Raw genomic sequence first — 17,611 nt, 5'->3', positions numbered from 1 at the left:
ATAAGGAAAATACAATTTACATTACTGTACTGTGTTGAAAAAGATTTGTGTGTGAGTGAACCTGCGTGGTTCAAACACACGTTTAGGGATCGACTGCACGTCTCCTGCAGCCCTGAGAGCCACTCAGAGCACGTTTGTTTTCATCAGCTTGGCTTCAAAGCAACCACAGCCAGCTACCTCATGGGATCTTTGAGGAACTCCCAAAAGTTCTCTTTGAGGGGCGCCTGGTTGGCTCAGTCGGTTAAGTGTCCGACTTCAGCTCCAGTCAAGATCTCGCGGTTCATGAGGTCGAGCCCCACGCCAGGCTCTGTGCTGACAGCTCAGAGCCTGAAGCCTGCTTCAGATTCTGTGTCTCCCTCTGTCACTCTGTCTACCCCTCCCTGGCTTGCACTGTCTCTCTCTCTCAAAAATAAATAAACATTAAAAAAAAATTCTCCTAGAGAGGAAAAGCTGAGACACACATCCACCATCCAGAGGGACTGACGGCAGACCACAGCCCCATGCCTCTGAAGGCTTTCCCTCTCCCTACCTAGCCCCCCAGGAGTAAGAAACAGGCTTCACAGCAAGTTGGGGAGACTGGGAGAAAAGAGGAAGAGCCGGTCACACCACCCCCAGCCCTCAGCCACCCCACTGTAGACCACCAAACCCAAAGCTGGCTGAGTCACAGGACGGAAGAAGCTTCCAGATGGATGAGAGTCAAGTTCTGACTATTGCACTGCATTAGATTCATTTAATATTAAAACAGGAGGTTTAAGTATCTTAAGAGTGATCAGAGGGACTCCTGGGTCGCTCAGTCCGTTAAGCGTCTGACTTCGGCTCAGGTCATGATCTCATGGTTCACGAGTTCGAACCCCACGTCAGGTTCTGTGCTGACAACTCAGAGCCTGGAGCCTCCTTTGGATTCTGTGTCTCCCTCTCTCTCTGCCCCTCCCCAGCTTGTACTCTGTCTCTCTCTCTCTCAAAAATAAAATGAAACAAAAATAAGTAAATAAAGACTGATCAGAAAAGCCAAGAAGGAAGCAAGGAGAAACAGGTCCACAGAGTGGGCTTAACAAGCCAGGGGGGGAAGCATACAGTTGTGTTCTGCCCGCCCCCTCTCCAGTCCAGCGTGTTCCATAATCTGGGTACACGGCCGAGGGGTGAAATGCATTCATTAAATGCTATGAAGGTGCACTTCTCAGACATTGCCACTGTGTCTAGTGTGTTGCATTTCATTTCACAACTGTTTATCTTTTTCTGCACATAACACAAAGGAAATGCAAATGTACGTGTTTAGAGAACACTGAGTTTCTAAACAGACATATCACCAGGCTGCCAACTTGCCTTGGTAAATTTTAATGCTTCGACCACCAGCAGGGTCCCTGAATTGTGAGTGAAAAACTACTATAATTGATAGAAAATATAAGGTATCTACTTCACGTCTTTTATTCTGATTCCTTTTAGGAAAAGTCCTTAGAAATTTAAAAGCTTTCCCAAATGACAGGAATCCATACCATTTTGCACAACGCTGAACTGAATCAATTTAGTCAACAGAGTTCTCAATATTTATCTTCAAAGAGCTATATCTAGTTATCTTGTTTTTAAAAATCTATCAGAAAATGAGAACGGAGTTTTTTAAACATCAACTAGTAGACTGAAAAAGCTCCTTGACAGCTGAACCTAAAAGAAACACATTACAGGCATTCTTGCATTTGGAGGAGATTCAGGGCGGGCCCCCGACATGCGGGCTGTGGCGGTGGCACCTGGAGAACTCACCATCAGGGCGCTGACAGCTCATCAAGCAATGTTATGGCTCCAGCCTATGGTTAGCCTGCTGTTCTAGAACTTGTTTAACATCAGACACTGAAGCAATAAAAATCAGGGGTTTATTTCCCCAAGGTCTGCAAATTAGGCAATATTATTCAGTAGATTAGCTCAGCCTGATGGGTCATCCAAGACCATCCCGGCACATAATGTGTGTCTGATGAATGTTAATTTTTAACATGAGAACAATACTGAATGAGAACTATTGCCTTTGACCAGACACACAGAAGTGAGTTCACTGTATCTTATGGATAGATGTATTTGCTGTTGCTACATTAACACCTCTATACACATACAAGGAATGCCATTTGCAGTTTGCCTCTCTTAAATAACTATGCAGAGACATAACATAGTATTTCCAAAAGATGTTGAAAACATACTATGTGTTCCACGTAGGAAATCGTGTGTACCAAATTCTTTTTTCTTTGCTCTTGCGTCTGGACTGTAGAAATTGTTTTGTTCCAGCTTCTGTATTAATGTCTGGGCAAGGATGAAATCTGGGAAGGAGGAGAGAGAAATCGTTTTTCAGAAAGGAATGACATCAGATTTGTATTTTGGCGGTTTTTTGTTTCTATTTATTTTGACAGAGAAAGACTGGGGAAAGGGGAGAGAGAGAGAGGGAGGGAGAGAGAAAATCCCAAGCAGGCTCCGTGCTACCCGTGTCCCCTCACCCCTTGATGTGGGGCTCGAACTCACCAACCTTGAGATCATCATCTAAGCCAAAAATAAGATCAGACGCTTAACTGACTGAGCCGCCCAGGCGCCCCCCGATTTGTATTTTTTGAAGATAATTCTAGCAGAGCTTCAAAATAGATTTGCAATAAGACTGAAAACAGGAAGGTACACTTCCAGTTGTCTAGACAAGAGATCGTAAGGCAAGAGAGGGTGAGGGTTGAAAGTAAGAGCCAGTCATGAGAGACAAAGCTGAGAGATTACAGATGAAGCGAAGTGTGTAAATTAACAAATTGAGAGAAGATGAAATCAAATTTAGGTGAAGGAATTGGACTAATTGCTCTTTGAGTCTCAGTTTTCACAATTCTAAAATGGGGATGGGACAATATGTTCCCCCGGCCTCATCACAAGGTTCTTGTAAGAAATAAAATAGGTCTGGGGCGCCTGGGTGGCGCAGTCGGTTGGGCGTCCGACTTCAGCCAGGTCACGATCTCGCGGTCCGTGAGTTCGAGCCCCGCGTCGGGCTCTGGGCTGATGGCTCAGAGCCTGGAGCCTGTTTCCGATTCTGTGTCTCCCTCTCTCTGCCCCTCCCCCGTTCATGCTCTGTCTCTCTCTGTCCCAAAAATAAATAAACGTTGAAAAAAAAATTTTATAAAAAAAAAAAAAAAAAGAAATAAAATAGGTCTCACTGGGTTTCAGAAGCAATCCACAAGTATTGGTTGTTAGTTTTCGCTGTAATTGTTTTGTTTTGTTAATGTGAATTTATTTTTGAGAGAGAGAGAGAGAGAGACAGATCATGAGTCAGGGAGGGGAAGAGAGACAGGGAGACACAGAATCCGAAGCAGGCTCCAGGCTCCGAGCTGTCAGCACAGAGCCTGATGTGGGGCTCGAACTCATGGAGTATGAGATCACAACCTGAGCCAAAGTCAGATGCTCAACCGACTGAGCCAACCAGGCACCCCGCTGTAATGGATTTTTTAAAACTCCATGTGCTGGGGTGCCTGGGTGCCTCGGTTAAGCATGGAACTTGGGCTCAGGTTATGATATCACAGTTGGTGGTTTGAACCCCAAATCAGGCTCTCTACTGTCAGCACAAAGCATGCTTCAGATCCTCTGTCTCCATCTCTGTGCCCCTCCCTCCCTCTCTCTCTCTCTCACTGTCTCTCTCGCTCTCAAAAATAAACATTTTAAAAAATTATAAAAAAGAAAGAAAATGTTTAATTAAAAAAAAAAAAAAGAACCGCCCTAAGAAAAATCCATGCAAAAGAGTCACCGACAGGTGAAGTTGAGGGTCGTTTGGGCAACAAATGTACACCGTGTATTTGCTACATGCCGGGCACTACTCTTCTAGACCTGATAACAGCTGTCACAAAAAAGCCTTGCCCTCACAGAGCTCCCACTTGCACGACAGACGCAGGAGGAGCCGTCGGGAGCCCACCCTGCCTCTGGCGGGGGAGAGCCGAGCAGAGCGGTGCTCGGGGCAGGAGGGGGGCTGCCGATTTGCAGGGAGCCACGTGGCAGCTGCGGGTGTGGAGCCCAGTCGGGGTGGGCTGTGGGGAGACACCGTCGTGGAGGCGTGTGAGGAGCTGTGGCGGAGGGAGGAGAGAGTGGACCGGAGGAGAGCGTGGGTTTGGAGGCCCCATCATCAAGGTCAGAGCTGGATCAGAAGCTTCAGAGGCCCTGGGGGTCGAGAGCGGAGAGGCCACCGGCCAAGAGCTGCAGAGGGGCAGGTACCGCTCGGCAAGGAGGAAGGAGTCGGTGAGGGGACCAGATGATACGGTGGGAAAACAGGAGAGGAAAACTGAAGAGATGAGTGGATAGAATGGAAGCTTGGACTTGCTTGTTAAGAAATCACGTACGCTCCTTTAGGCAGCCTTTCATCTTACTTTAAAATTAACTTAACTGGCAAAAATCAAACTTTATACAGACTCCACATATACATAAGCGGCATCTAAGAAAACCGTACCCAACCTTTTCACATTTTCAGACCGAAAACTAAAATCAGTCATGATGGACTATTAAAAGAATATCAGATTCTCTAAAATGAGCATATCAACACCTGACTAATTGGTTTCTGAAGAAAGTGGTGAGCAGTTTCTTTCTGACGTTGATACAACGTTATGCTACGTTTCATCGTTCAGGGCAATGTCATCCAGTGAAATTTTACTCCCACACCTTTCCCCACAGAAAAGAAAGGTTGAATGGTGGCTCCCCAAAGACGTCCACCCCCTAGCCCCCAGCACCTGTAAAGATGTCAGCTTCCGCAGAAAAAAAGATGTGATTGAAGTAAGGCTCTTGAGATGAGGAGAGGATCCCAGATGATGCAGCTGGGCCCAATGCAATCACAAGGCACCTTGTAAGAGGGAAACAGGAGGGCCAGCGTCAGAGGAGGCGATGGGATGAAGGAAGCGGAGGTTGTAGTGATCTGTGGCCACAAGCCAAGAAACGTGGGCAGCCTCTAGACGCTGGAAAAAAGCAAAGAAATATATTCTCCTCCAGAGCCTCCCGAAGGAACCGGCTTCACTAACACCTTGATTTTAGCCAATGGAAACGAATTTTGGGCTTCTGACGTCCAGAATGGTTAAGATAATGACCGCGTACTGCTCCAGAGTCCCTGAGCGTGTGGTCATTTGTTTCAGCAGTGAGAGGAAACTGACACACCTAATAAACATTTTTAGAGGAAGAGAGACCCTTAAAGTCAGGTGAGTGAATTGTCGAGATTCCTAAAACTTCAGGGATTCCTTGTACAGACTATCAGAAACCAAAACAAATCACAAAAAGCAAACCTATTCTCTGGAGTACATTAATAATCGACATGCCCACTGTCATGTTGCTGTTGATGGCATAGCGATTGCCACCCTCGGGTCTACTCCAGGAGAATTTTGTGCACGTGTGGCCTCAGAAACCCCTGGGTGTTGAGATTTGTTTAATTTTCCATATTTGTTCAGATTCGTACAATACTTTTTCTTCTTCCAAGTATTCTGTAAGAACTTGACCCACGATAACAGAAAACACTGGCTATGGGCACCAGGTGAATGATTGTTCCCTGCGCTACCCAAGCCATCAGCACAGCCTTGCACACAGCGGGTGCTCAATAAATGTCTGTTCAATAAAGGAGCAGAGTGAGGCACAGCCCCCAGTGGGGGAGCCACAGCAGGGGAAGGTCCATCAGTTTGCTCATTCCCCTTCCTGCCTTTGCCCACTGCGGGCCTCAGCAAGAGCACCTGCTTGACGTCTCCGCTGATGTCTGAGTACCACGGGTGACAGCATCCTGCTGTCTCTGGCTTACTCCTCACCCTCAGTGACCGATGTCAAAGATGGTGTCAAAAGTCCTCCTCTACTTTCATCTGTGACCCTCCCGCAAATGCCCGCTTTTGAAGTCAATATAAATGTGACGTGTCTCATGCCTCCTGAACATCCTGCGAGGAACCTTCCTTGCAGGGCTTGAACGGGCAGTGCCGTGGGACTCCAGCCCACGAACGTGCAACGTGGACTCCAGCAAATGTGACAGGATCCTGGCTGCTGCAGGCATGGACACCTGCAACAGACACTGACCAGTGCAAGCGCCCGGAGCGTGTGAGGCTTTGTCGAGCGTGGAGGGTGATAGCTAAGTGGGGAAGACTCTCATGCTAAGCTCCCTGCGCTCGGCATGCAGCCTCCCGGACGCCCCAGATTTGGTGAGGTGTCATTATCCCCTCGGTGCATGGGGAACTCACACCGCTGAGGTTAAGTAATGTGTCCCGAGGTCACACAACCATCCCAAAGCAGGGCCGGGACCCACAATCAGCCGGCTGGCTCCAGAGGCCCTCTCCCCACACTGCCTCCTCGTGAGCCTGGCAAGGAGTCAGCTAAGCGAATCAGGAAACGGGAATCTTAACTCCAGAAATTATGTTTACGTGCTAATTTTCAAGAGCGCTGACACCACATTAAGAAAAAAGTTGGGTTTTCAAGATTAACGCTGGTGCCGCGTTTCTGGTCATGTTTAGACCATATAGAACCTCAGAAAGTTGGTGTCACTTTAAAATAAAAAGTGACCATATTCACATATTTCACACAGGATTTCATTAAGGATAGAGCTAGTTCAACATAAATAAAGTAGAATAGCAGTTTAAATGACACTTCTTCCCAGAAGGTCAAGAGAACAGTTTAGTTTATACATTTGTAATTTATCGTTCCTTTTGTTTCTCTCTCTTTTTTTCTTGGTAGTATCCATTAGGTTGCAATGCTTGCATTTTCCCTACAGGTAGACAAATATGTCCCTGATTCCGAGGAAAATTCATCACTTAAAATGTCCTTAAAATTCAGTTTCCCATTTTTCAGTTAGTATAAACAACAAAATATCCCTGAAATGACTCATCTACTTCTGGTCATTGAAAACAAAAACAAAAACAAAACAAAACTCATTTCCTCTATTTAGAAAAAAAAAAAAAATGTAATGGCAAATAAAACCTATCTATAGCAATTTCTTAAGCACAAACGACACAAAGGACTCATAAATACACAAATTTGGGATTTCTAATACTTTCACTACTTGTGTAGTACCTGCTAAAACTATTCCTAACAAAATCAAAAACAAGTAAAATATGTTTATATGGCATACCTAGTATAAATTATCATAATTTTAGGAGATCTAAAGACTACAGTGTTGTTGATGCATCAACATCACTCATGTAAAATATTGGTCATTACTTTAATAATCTTCATACAATCTTTTTATCAGAGTCCTGTCAGCTAACATATTTCCACTGGACTCAGCCGAGCCATTCTTTCTGTATCCGAAAAGTGGGTCCTGTGGAAAATCATACTGTTTGGTCAGTAGATTTTTTCAATGAGATCACTGCCTTATATTAATGTGATTTTTTACATATTGTGTGTGTGTGTGTGTGTGTGTGTGTGTATCTATATCTATATCTATATCTATATCTATATCTATATCTATATATCTGTATCCTCACAGGGAACCTACTTTATCCAAGATCATTCTTAATCCTTTGCATCAAGAAGATTTTGACCACAAGACTTTGAATCATCTATTTATTTTTGGATGGGGAAGAAGGGTCAAAAACGTGAAGACTTCTGTTTTGTGGTTCTCTATTCAATCTATAGATTATTCACGAAACCTTTTTCTTAACGCAGTTGTTTTCATTTGTGAGTCAGAAAAAACATAAGCCACTATCTATTCTTTCCTAAATAAAGAAAAGTAACATGAAAAGATAGCATTCAACAAGGAAAGGCTCAAGATCTTGCCTATCAAACCAGTACATTTGAAGGAAGAAGGCAGAGCACACATCTATGCCATGAGGGAGAAAACATCATCTGGTCTTTATACTTTGTCATTTATTTCCTCCATGAATATTTATTTAGTACCTGCATATATCAGGCTCTGCTTTTGTGGCTAGGAACACGATGCAAACAAACACAGAAAGTTGCTGCCCTGACTTTTGCATCTTCTGGAAATGGATAAATAAAACCCAGCCCCCCTTCAATTAGCAAGCTCTGTCAGCCCCGTAATGATCATTATGAGATCCTCCTAAAAGTCATTTTTAAACAACACTCTTTTCAAGGAATGTGTGTTGATTCAGCGGGTCCCGGGTGGGGCCTGGGTATCATCTATTTAAAAGCTCCTCAAGGCAGTGGACTGTGCAGACACACACACAGTTGAAAAAGCTGAAAACCTCTTAGCGTTGTTTCTTCTCTGGGCTCTTTCATAAATGATGGTTTCTTTATCCTTTTTTGACCCAGAATATACTTCCCAATGTTACAGAAAAGGTGGAATTGGACCCAGCAAATTAGGAGCCACTGGCAGACCCTAGCGATTCTTGCCAATCTCTCAGTGCCCCCAGGACAGCGGCTGGTGGGGAGTAGGAGCCATATCCACAGTGCCGGGGGAAATGTGGTTCTGCTAACCCCATCCGCCTTCTCCCGCCATCTGCTACATGAAGTGGGCAGTTCAAAGCATGAATGAGAATTTGTGTCCACCAGGGGGAAATGCCAAAATTGTGCCTTTTCATGAAAATGACTATAACCAATTTGTATCTTATTTACTTTGGTATTGGTAAGAACAATTTTATAATCTATCCATTCTTATTCAGAAATTTAGGAGATATCTAGATTTTAAGAACACAGTCATGGATTTTATTATTATTAATATTGGCTTTGGCCAATATTATAATGGTAAAATAGTAGTATATAATCAAAATCATGAAGTATTAAAGCTTCAAGTCTAAGTAAGAGTTATCTTTTAATTGATCAGTTTTTAGTGTGACATATATATATATATAATTGTATATAGTGTGTGATAGATGTAGATGTAGATGTAGATATAGATATAGATATAGATATAGATATAGATATAAAATACCTGGGGCACCTGGGTGCTCAGTTGGTTATCTGTCCAACTCTATTTCAGCTCAGGTCACGATCTCATGGTTCGTGAGTTCGAACCCCACATCGGGCTCTGCGCTGTCAGTGTGGAAACTGCTTGGGATTCTGGCTCTCCCTCTCTCTGCCCCTCCCTTTCTCTCTCTCTCTCTCTCAAAGTAAAAAAATAAACTTTAAAAAAATAAATAAAATTCTTACAATATGAGAATTTTATGTCCCATAACTTGCTTTGGTTGAAAATGTAATTTTAACAAGAGGTAGTTTATTAGCATGAAAGTTGACAATGTACCATAAGTTATAATGAATCAGACCGGGTGGAAAAGTCTCACAGCGTGTATACTATGGTCTGACCAATCCTGACATTTAGCTTATTGACCTCATATCACATTATTTTAGGCTCATATCATGTTATTTGAAAACGATTTCATAAGTATCAAGACATACCCAACGCAGAATGTAGCACTTTTGAAGATAGAATCTCTCCTACCCTTCAAGAGCTTCCAAATTAAGCAAAACTAAATATTTTGAATTGCTGTCTGGGAGAACAAAGGGGAGCTTATAGTTCTTGATAAAAACCACATACGCGTCTATAATCTGGAATTTGTCAGAGACCACTAATAATTTCCTTTTCTCCATGCGTTCATTCCTTCATTCCTTCTGCAAACATTTATCTCACTCCTAGGACTTCAAGACCCAAGGCTGAATGAGACAGACAGGGTCCCCCCCCCTACACAGAGTTCAGACTACCGCAATTGAAAGTTGCACCTCAAACTTCGGTTTGTTTTCCTGCAGAACAATCCAGGGTGTGCACAAACGCCATAAACAGCAATGGGGGTTTAGCCCAAACCCGGCAGACATCGAGAACTGATAACAATGGTGGAGAGTCTTGATTTCATAGTAATCGTAAAGCATGACCATCTGGAGGCGAAGAGTGGAAAGACTTTTTGGTAAAATTCAAATTATACTATTTAAATATCTGAAACTAGCATTGACAAATAACTGCACTTAGGAAGGACAATTAGTTCTTTGAAGCATGGTACCGTTTAGTACCTGAGCAGGTCTAGCAACATGTTCTTTATGGTGTTTAGAAATATCGTGGATGTTGATTGCATTACCCCCAAACCTGATCCTCCCCAGAGCCCAGGAAAAGGAGGCATTATGTTTCACCAGTATTCCTCCTTCAGCTTCGGTTAATTCACTGACTCAAGAATCGGTGTTAAGAGACACTACACACCACCTGCTAAACGGTTCTGATACTGACTTCAGACCGCACCAAACACTCCCCAGGAACAGAATACCTAAGTCAGCACATCGACTCTTTGAGACCAGCAAGGCTGCATCGGGTAGGCTCTGCAGGATCTGAAGGCAGAGCAATTAGGCTGATGTTGGAAGCCACTCAATCCTAAACCCCTTTTTGGAGCCTCTGAGCTTCTGGGAAAGAGCCTCACACAATTCATCCAGTTGAATTCAATATGCGACAGTGCAAGGTTAACAAAAGAACCCTTATAAGTTACCCGCTTCACCACACTGAACTCGGACATAGGACCCAGGATGTTAGCCAGTGGGTTCCAAGGCCCTGAAATATGGGGAACACAGATAAATGAGTTTCCTGCTGCCAAAGAAACTCTTGGGACCAAAGATTCTGAAATGACGCAATAATGTTCCCATAAATACTTGAGTCGCCCCACACTTAAAAACAATACAATTTTACTGACTTATCAACAAGACAGTCTAACCTATACTTTTACAGTAATTCTGTAAATATACATTTAAATATTTTTGAGTTCTTACTGTTTCTGGGTACTAAATAAAAATAGTCAGTAGATTTTGTAAATAAAGTTCTTGATCTAGCATTCTTAACTGAAACCAAAGTAACTTGCAAAAATACAAATGAGGCTTTCAGTTTGTTCTTAGGGCTTGAGGTGGAAAACTCCCCCGCCTTCTGTCCTCCCATGATTAGTGGCAACGCGCATTCTTAGGGGATGTTGTAAGGGCAGTGCCCAAGGACTCTGAATGCTTAATTGGAAATCTCATTTGGTCATTCTGAATTGTTAGTGCAAAATGGTATCTCTTATAATCCGCTATCACATATGAAGGAAAACTAGTAAAAGGATTATGTACATTCCATGATCACATTCTCCATCGTGTGATCAGACAATACAAGCAACTATTTTAAACAAGGTTTTTCCTGGAAAATCCAACAGCTTTACTACACAAACGAATTAAATGTTTATGCATTTTATATTACAGAGACACTGTACTTCTGAAAGAACACACAAAACTGTGTTTTTCCTCTGCTGGCTTACGATTTAATGCTGCTAAAGCTGTCGAAGAAGAAAATACTCTTATCTGATAACAAAGTCCTTGTGGGTTTTCTGCTTTTGAGAAACGTAAAAGAACAGTCCATAGTTGTGAAATGCAATTCCAGCATGCAGACAAAACCATGGATTTAAACACATTTACCACCTAGGTGGTAGTAGTCCAGTAAAATGAGCTTGCTACCCCTGAAAAAGATTTCGCTTGAATTTCAAGTTTTGGAAGCTCCGCTTTCATATATACATAACAGTTTTCATTGTTTTGCATGCACTGTCACTTTTCCCACTATGTATTCTCGTTACATAAAGTGACTTTACCTGGGATTTCCCACACAGCCTAAGCAATTTGGATGAGATTAATAACTTTTTAATGTTCATTTATTTTTGAGAGAGAGAGAGATAAGGAGACAGAGAGAGAGAGACAAACCATGAGCCGGGAGGGGCAGAAAGAGAAGAAGACACAGAATCCAAAGCAGGCTCCAGGCTCCCAGCTGTCAGCACAGAGCCTGATGCGGGGCTCAAACTCACAAACCTCGAGATTATGACCTGAGTTGAAGTCAGACGCTCAACTGACTGAGCCACCCAGGCACCCCAAGATCAAGTATTATTTTTTTTAATGGTGGTAAAGTTTCCACTACTGGCAAAATTGAGATATTTTTGCGATACTCTTACCAAGAAAAATTAGGAAACCCAGACAGAATATAATAAAAGTGGGTCTGAAGGTGTCAGAGCTCTCCCAAGACACTGAGTGTCTTCAGAGCTAAGAGAAGAAAGCTGTGGGAACCCAAGAGAAGTAAGCAGAACATCTGGGGCCACTTCTACCCTTGAGGCAATTGTAGACTTAGAAAGCAAAAACAGTGGCTGACAGGTTAAGAAGATGAGCAGAGCTTTTGACAATTTAAGGGCTTAAGGACTATTGAAAGAGCAGACCTAGGCCGGCTGACTCCATTTTGTTCTGTGTCCTCCATCTTGTTCTGTGTCCTCCATCTTGAGTGACTATGTCCCCGACATGGCCACAGAAAGAAATTCCCGCTCAAACCGCAGACCACGCCTCCTCCCCTTGGGTAACTTCCCGATCAAACCACGCCCCGCAACCTAAGTAACGGGACTCTGACCCTTCCCCAGCCAATCAGCTAAGCCCACGACCATTACCTCACCGACTACCCCTAGACCCCTATAAAACCTTTGTGCTTTTGAAACTTGCTGTCTCTCTCCAGTATCTCACCACTGCATCGGTGCAGGTAGGGGAATGAGCTTGAGCTAGCTCGAATAAAGGCTCTTTGCTTTTGCATCAGACTCAGCTCCCTGGTGGTCTTTGGGGATCACGAATTCTGGGCATAACACTATAACTGGCATTTCTGAGTCTGCCCCGGAGGAAGAGCCCTTGTCAGCACCCTCAGGTTTTGGTTGGGACCACAACTGCTAGATCCTTAGAAGAAGAGTAAACCAAAAATAGACAACTCTAAAAAAAGACTGGAGCCCAGGGGTGCCGAGTGGCTCAGTCGGTTAAGCGTCCAACTTTGGCTCAGGTCATGATCTCACGGTTCATGTGTTCGAGCCCCGTGTCAGGCTCTGAGCTGGCAGTGCGGAGCCTGCTTGGGGTTCTCTCTCTTACCCACTCTCTCTGCCCCTCCCTGACTCGTGCTTTCTTTCTATAAATAAATAACTTAAAAAAAAAAAGATTGGAGCCCAGCTGTGAACCATCTCATTCTCTGTCAAAGTCAGGATCTTTCCTTACCCAGCTGTCTGCCGAAGACAAGAGGGAAACCTCTCTAGAGGAAGACAACATCATGCAGAGCCTCAAATTATCACTAAAAATGTTGTATATAACATCTGGCACGCATTCAAAAATAACCAGAACTTAAGAGAAATCTGGAAAATTCCTTAGCCACGTGATCAAAACAGACATCCCTAAAAAAGGAACAGTCTGCGATCACAGGCCTCCTTAGTGATGCACCAAGAGGGACACAATCTCAGTTTTACGGTGCTTCTGCCAAACAAGTGGAACCTGATTCTACTCAATCAAACCCAAATAGAGAAACCTTCTCTAAAACAACTGGCCTGGCCTGGCCTCATCAAAACCGTCAATGTTACAAAACAAAGAACGGCTGAGAGAATATCTCACATTAAAGAAAATTAAAGAGATGGGACAAATAAATGCAAGAGGCGGCCCTGGCTGGGTCAGGGATAAGGGAAAAATAGAAGAGATTGCAACGAAGGACATAATAGGAAAATTGGTGAAATTGGAATGTAGATTGTATTCGGACAAAACTGTAATATCAGTATTAAATTTCTTCAACTTGACCCTTGTGTTGCAGTTGTGTAAAAGAATGTCTTTGTTCTTAAAACACATACGCTGAAGTAGTTAGGGGGGAAAGGTTATGATGACGGCAACATATTCCCAAAAATACTGTGTGTGTAACAAAAGCAGTACTAACAATAATATGGTGAGGGAGAGAGGGAGAAATGGTAAAATGTCAACAGCAACATTAGGTGAAGGTCTTATTCTCTGTGTTATTCTCGAAACTTCCCAGCAGACTTGGAATTTTTTCAACAGAAAAGCTCAAAAGGATATAAGCAAACGGTACAAATTAAATAACACTTTGAATTAACCCACGGATCAGAGAATAAGTCACGAGGCAACTTAGAAAATATCTTGAACTGAGCTAAAATGAAAATACAACATATCAAAATTTGCACACTCTACCCAAAGGTTATGGAAACATTTACAGCTTTAAATGCTTATTATAGAAAAAATAAAGGCCTAAAATCCTTATCTAAGCCTTGACCTTAAGAAAATACAAAAAGAGGAGTTAACTCAAAGCAAAAGAAAGAAAATAATAAAGATCAGAGCCGCAGTTGGTGAAAAAATAAGTAAATAACAAAAAATAACAGAAGACAAAAAGGACAAGAGTCAATGAAACTAAAACTGCGTCTTTGAAAAGAAAAAAAATTGATAGATCCTTAGCTAGACTGGTCAAGACTAAAACAAGACACAACAGATGGGCACCTGGGTGGCTTAGTCAGTTAAGTGTCTGACTCTTCATTTTGGTTCGGGTCATGGTCTCACGGTTGTGAGATCTGTCCCCACATAGGGCTCTGTGCTGAGCATGGAGCCTGCTTAGGATTCTCTCTCCCTCTCCCTCTGCCCCTCCCCACCTTGCACACCTGCGTGTGTGCTCTCTCAAAAATATAAATAAATAAATAAATAAATAAATAAATAAATGTCACAATGGAAAATAAGGGGGAGGAGGACACCACTAAACCGATAATCAAAGAAGAATATTAATGAACTTAAAAATGTAATAAGGAAATGTTATGAAAAGTTTATGTCAACAAATCTAAGAACTTAGATGGAATGAACAAATTCCTTAAAAGATACAACTTACCAAATTCGAGAAGAAATTTTAAAATCTGAATAGACCTATATCGAGTAAAGAATCTGGCATTCCAGAAATACCAAGGCTGTGAGACCAAAATGGAGTGAGCAAGTAGACTGGGAAGAGGGAAGTTTGAGGCCATAACAGGACCGAATCACGTTCACCTGGAGGGCTGTTGGCAGGATTCCATTGGCTTTCCTCTAGGTGAAACGCAGAGTTAATGCAAGATTTTGAGACTAGGAAGACCTATTATCAATTTATTTCAATGCAATGTCAGCATCACCAACTCCTTAATAAAGAAGATTGCCCGGAAGACACAACTACCAGGTGTCAAGGTGGAAAAGAGTAAGAACGATTTGCAGGAGTTGAGAGCTTCTGTCCACCAGCCTGCTTGGGGGCGTGTGCAGGAGGCAGAGATGAGGCATCAATAACCACGTTGCCACTATGTGATCCTGTGTCCCCTCTTCCACCTCTCCTTTGCTGACGCGCCCGTAAGAAAACGAGTGACCCAAGGTAGACACATGACACACTGTCGTCACATAGCAAGCTGGAATTTTAAAGAAAGAGACAGAAAGCAACAGAGACTGGTAATTGCTGGTATCGGTCATATTAAAGGCAGTGCACTAAAGAGAGGCTTCCAGTTCCCCAGGGCTCCGGAGCCTCCCTTGGTCCTGCCCTTTCAAACAGTTGTTCCAATTCCCTGAAATCCCCTGGCCTCCTTCCAGTGAATTCTCCTTGGTTCAGAATAATTACAGAGTCGGTTTCTGATACTGGAAACCCAAACAACCTCAGCAATTACAAGTAGACTACTCCAAAGCTTCAAACCTTGAAATGCAGTGAATGCAGAAGTTCCTGGGGGGGGGGGGGGGGGGGGGGGGGGGGGGGGGGGGGGGGGGGGGGGGGGGGGGGGGGGGGGGGGGGGGGGGGGGGGGGGGGGGGGGGGGGGGGGGGGGGGGGGAGTGGCATCTTGGCTGGTTGTAATTGTTTAAACAGTAATTTAATGATCATCTCTCTACCTCCTGCCACTATCTCTTCAGACAGAAATGACTTTCTGACACCCTTTGGAGAGCTGAAAGAGAGCTCCAAACCTAGCTCGTATGTATTCTCCCACGCCGGGCCTACTGCCACAGCCTGTGTGCTACATTATCTGATTATAATTTTTTGTTTGAAAGAGAGAGAGAGTGAGGGTGCAAGTGAGCAAGGGGCAGAGAGAGAGAGAATCCCACAGGAGCAGAGAGAGGAGAGGGAGAGGGAGAGAGAGAAAAAGAGAGAAGCCGGGTTCATGTTTTGTTTTGTGTTTTTTTTACCTGCAGCGGGCTCGTGCTCACCCAATATGGAACTCGAATTCATGAACCATGAGATCATGACCTGAGCTGAAGTCAGATACTTAATGACCGAGCAACCCAGGTGCCCTGATTGTATTTTTGAAAGGGATTGTTTCTTGGTAACGATAGCCTGGCTCCTATAGTTTCACACAATTATTGGCAGGAAGGTATAGCCCCTGTTAGGTTTGTTCAGCTGGGCACAAAATCATGCTATGTGCCTCTCTCCACTTAGGACAAAAGGGAGAGTTTGCACACTATTAAAATGCTTGGCTGTATTGACCAATCAGGAGAATGAACTGGAACGTGCCATCCAAGATGTATTAATTTTAGAACACTTGATTTTCATAAACTGTAGCCAAATGATTATCACTTGATGTATGCTCACCTACTAAACAAAGTCTGTGCTGGATCCATCCTTCTGTCTCATTCAGTCACATCAAGTTCTGAAACATTAAAAAAATAAAGCAAACACTATTTACTTTAACTGGGTATTTTAAAATTTGTCATGCTGAGAAAAGGCTACCTCTCTTAGCTTCCAGGACAAGCACAAGTGGGCCACTCCTCAGTAAAGAGAATTCCAGCACTTTCCAAACTTCCCCATAGCAAGAATTATCTGGTTGCTTGTTAACCACACAGCCCCCAGGTGATTCTGACTTAGAGGGTCTGGGGTGGAGCCAGGGTCGTTAACAACTACTGCGTAGTTGTTCTCATCAGGAAAGCTGGACTTGATCATGGCTCTGTTCCTTCTCTGTTGCTGCTGCTCTTGATGACTTTGATTTGCAACAGTTGAATCATGTGTTCTACAAGTGTCCAATCAAGCTGGCTGATAGTGTTGGTCAAATCTTCAGTAACATACTGATTACCTACCTGTTCTGTCAATTACTGAGAGGGGCTCTTAGAAATCTCCAATTATACCTGCAGATTTTTCTATTTCTCTCTCTTGTCATTTTTTGCTTCATGCATTTTGAAACCTTTTCATCAGGCGTATGCACATACAAGATTTTTAGGTCCCTTTTGCAACTGATCCTTCATAATTATAAAATTTCCAACTTTTTCTTTGGTAAGACTCAGCTTTAAGTCTTCTTTGTATGATACTAATATAATCACATCAGGTTTCTTACACTTACCGATTACATGGTACAGCTTTTCCATCCTTTGACTTTCGACCTGTCTCTTTGTATTTAAAGTATGTCTCTTACAGCATAGAGTCTTCCTTTTTTCCAATCTGACAATCTGTAGATTTTAATAGAAGTTTTTACCCACTTATATTTAATGTAATTATTGTGCAGTTGGGTATGTCTATGTAATTGTTGCTATAATTGGATTTAAGTCTACCATCTTCCCATTTGTTTTCTAGTTGTGCCATCTGCTTTTTTTTGGTTGGTTTGATTGGTTTGTATTGCTTTGTTTGGGTTCCTCCTCTCAAGCCTTCTTCTGGGCTAAACAAATCTTTTTTAGTGTTCCTTTTTAATTCCTATCTTGCCTCTTTAGCTATACCTCTTTATTTATTTAGTCATTATTCTGAGGTTACAATATACATACTATACTTATCACAGTCAACTTAGAGTTAATATTGCCACTTTACCTAAAATCTAAGATCTTAAAAGTAAAATTCCATTTCCTTCCTCATTTTTAGTGCTATTATTGTCATATATGTTTTACATCTACATGTGTATACCCCATAATACAATGTTATAATTTTTGCTTTAACCAGAGGTCAGCAGACTATGGCCCA

At 42.9% G+C, this 17,611-nt stretch overlaps 1 long non-coding RNA gene across 1 annotated transcript; it reads right to left on the bottom strand.

Moving 5' to 3' along the window:
- Positions 1-1,400: 1,400 nt before the first annotated feature.
- LOC122489042 lies at positions 1,401-5,126 on the bottom strand. The gene is made up of 2 exons (XR_006298808.1): positions 4,719-5,126; positions 1,401-2,300 (listed from the first exon to the last, which is right to left on the bottom strand). It is a non-coding gene; the product is annotated as an uncharacterized LOC122489042 (long non-coding RNA).
- Between the last annotated feature and the right edge of the window lie 12,485 nt (positions 5,127-17,611).

The sequence above is a fragment of the Prionailurus bengalensis genome, chromosome B2 (assembly GCF_016509475.1).
Source record: "Prionailurus bengalensis isolate Pbe53 chromosome B2, Fcat_Pben_1.1_paternal_pri, whole genome shotgun sequence".
In the NCBI taxonomy this organism is placed as follows: domain Eukaryota; kingdom Metazoa; phylum Chordata; class Mammalia; order Carnivora; family Felidae; genus Prionailurus; species Prionailurus bengalensis.
This window is presented reverse-complemented; position numbering and strand designations above follow the sequence as displayed.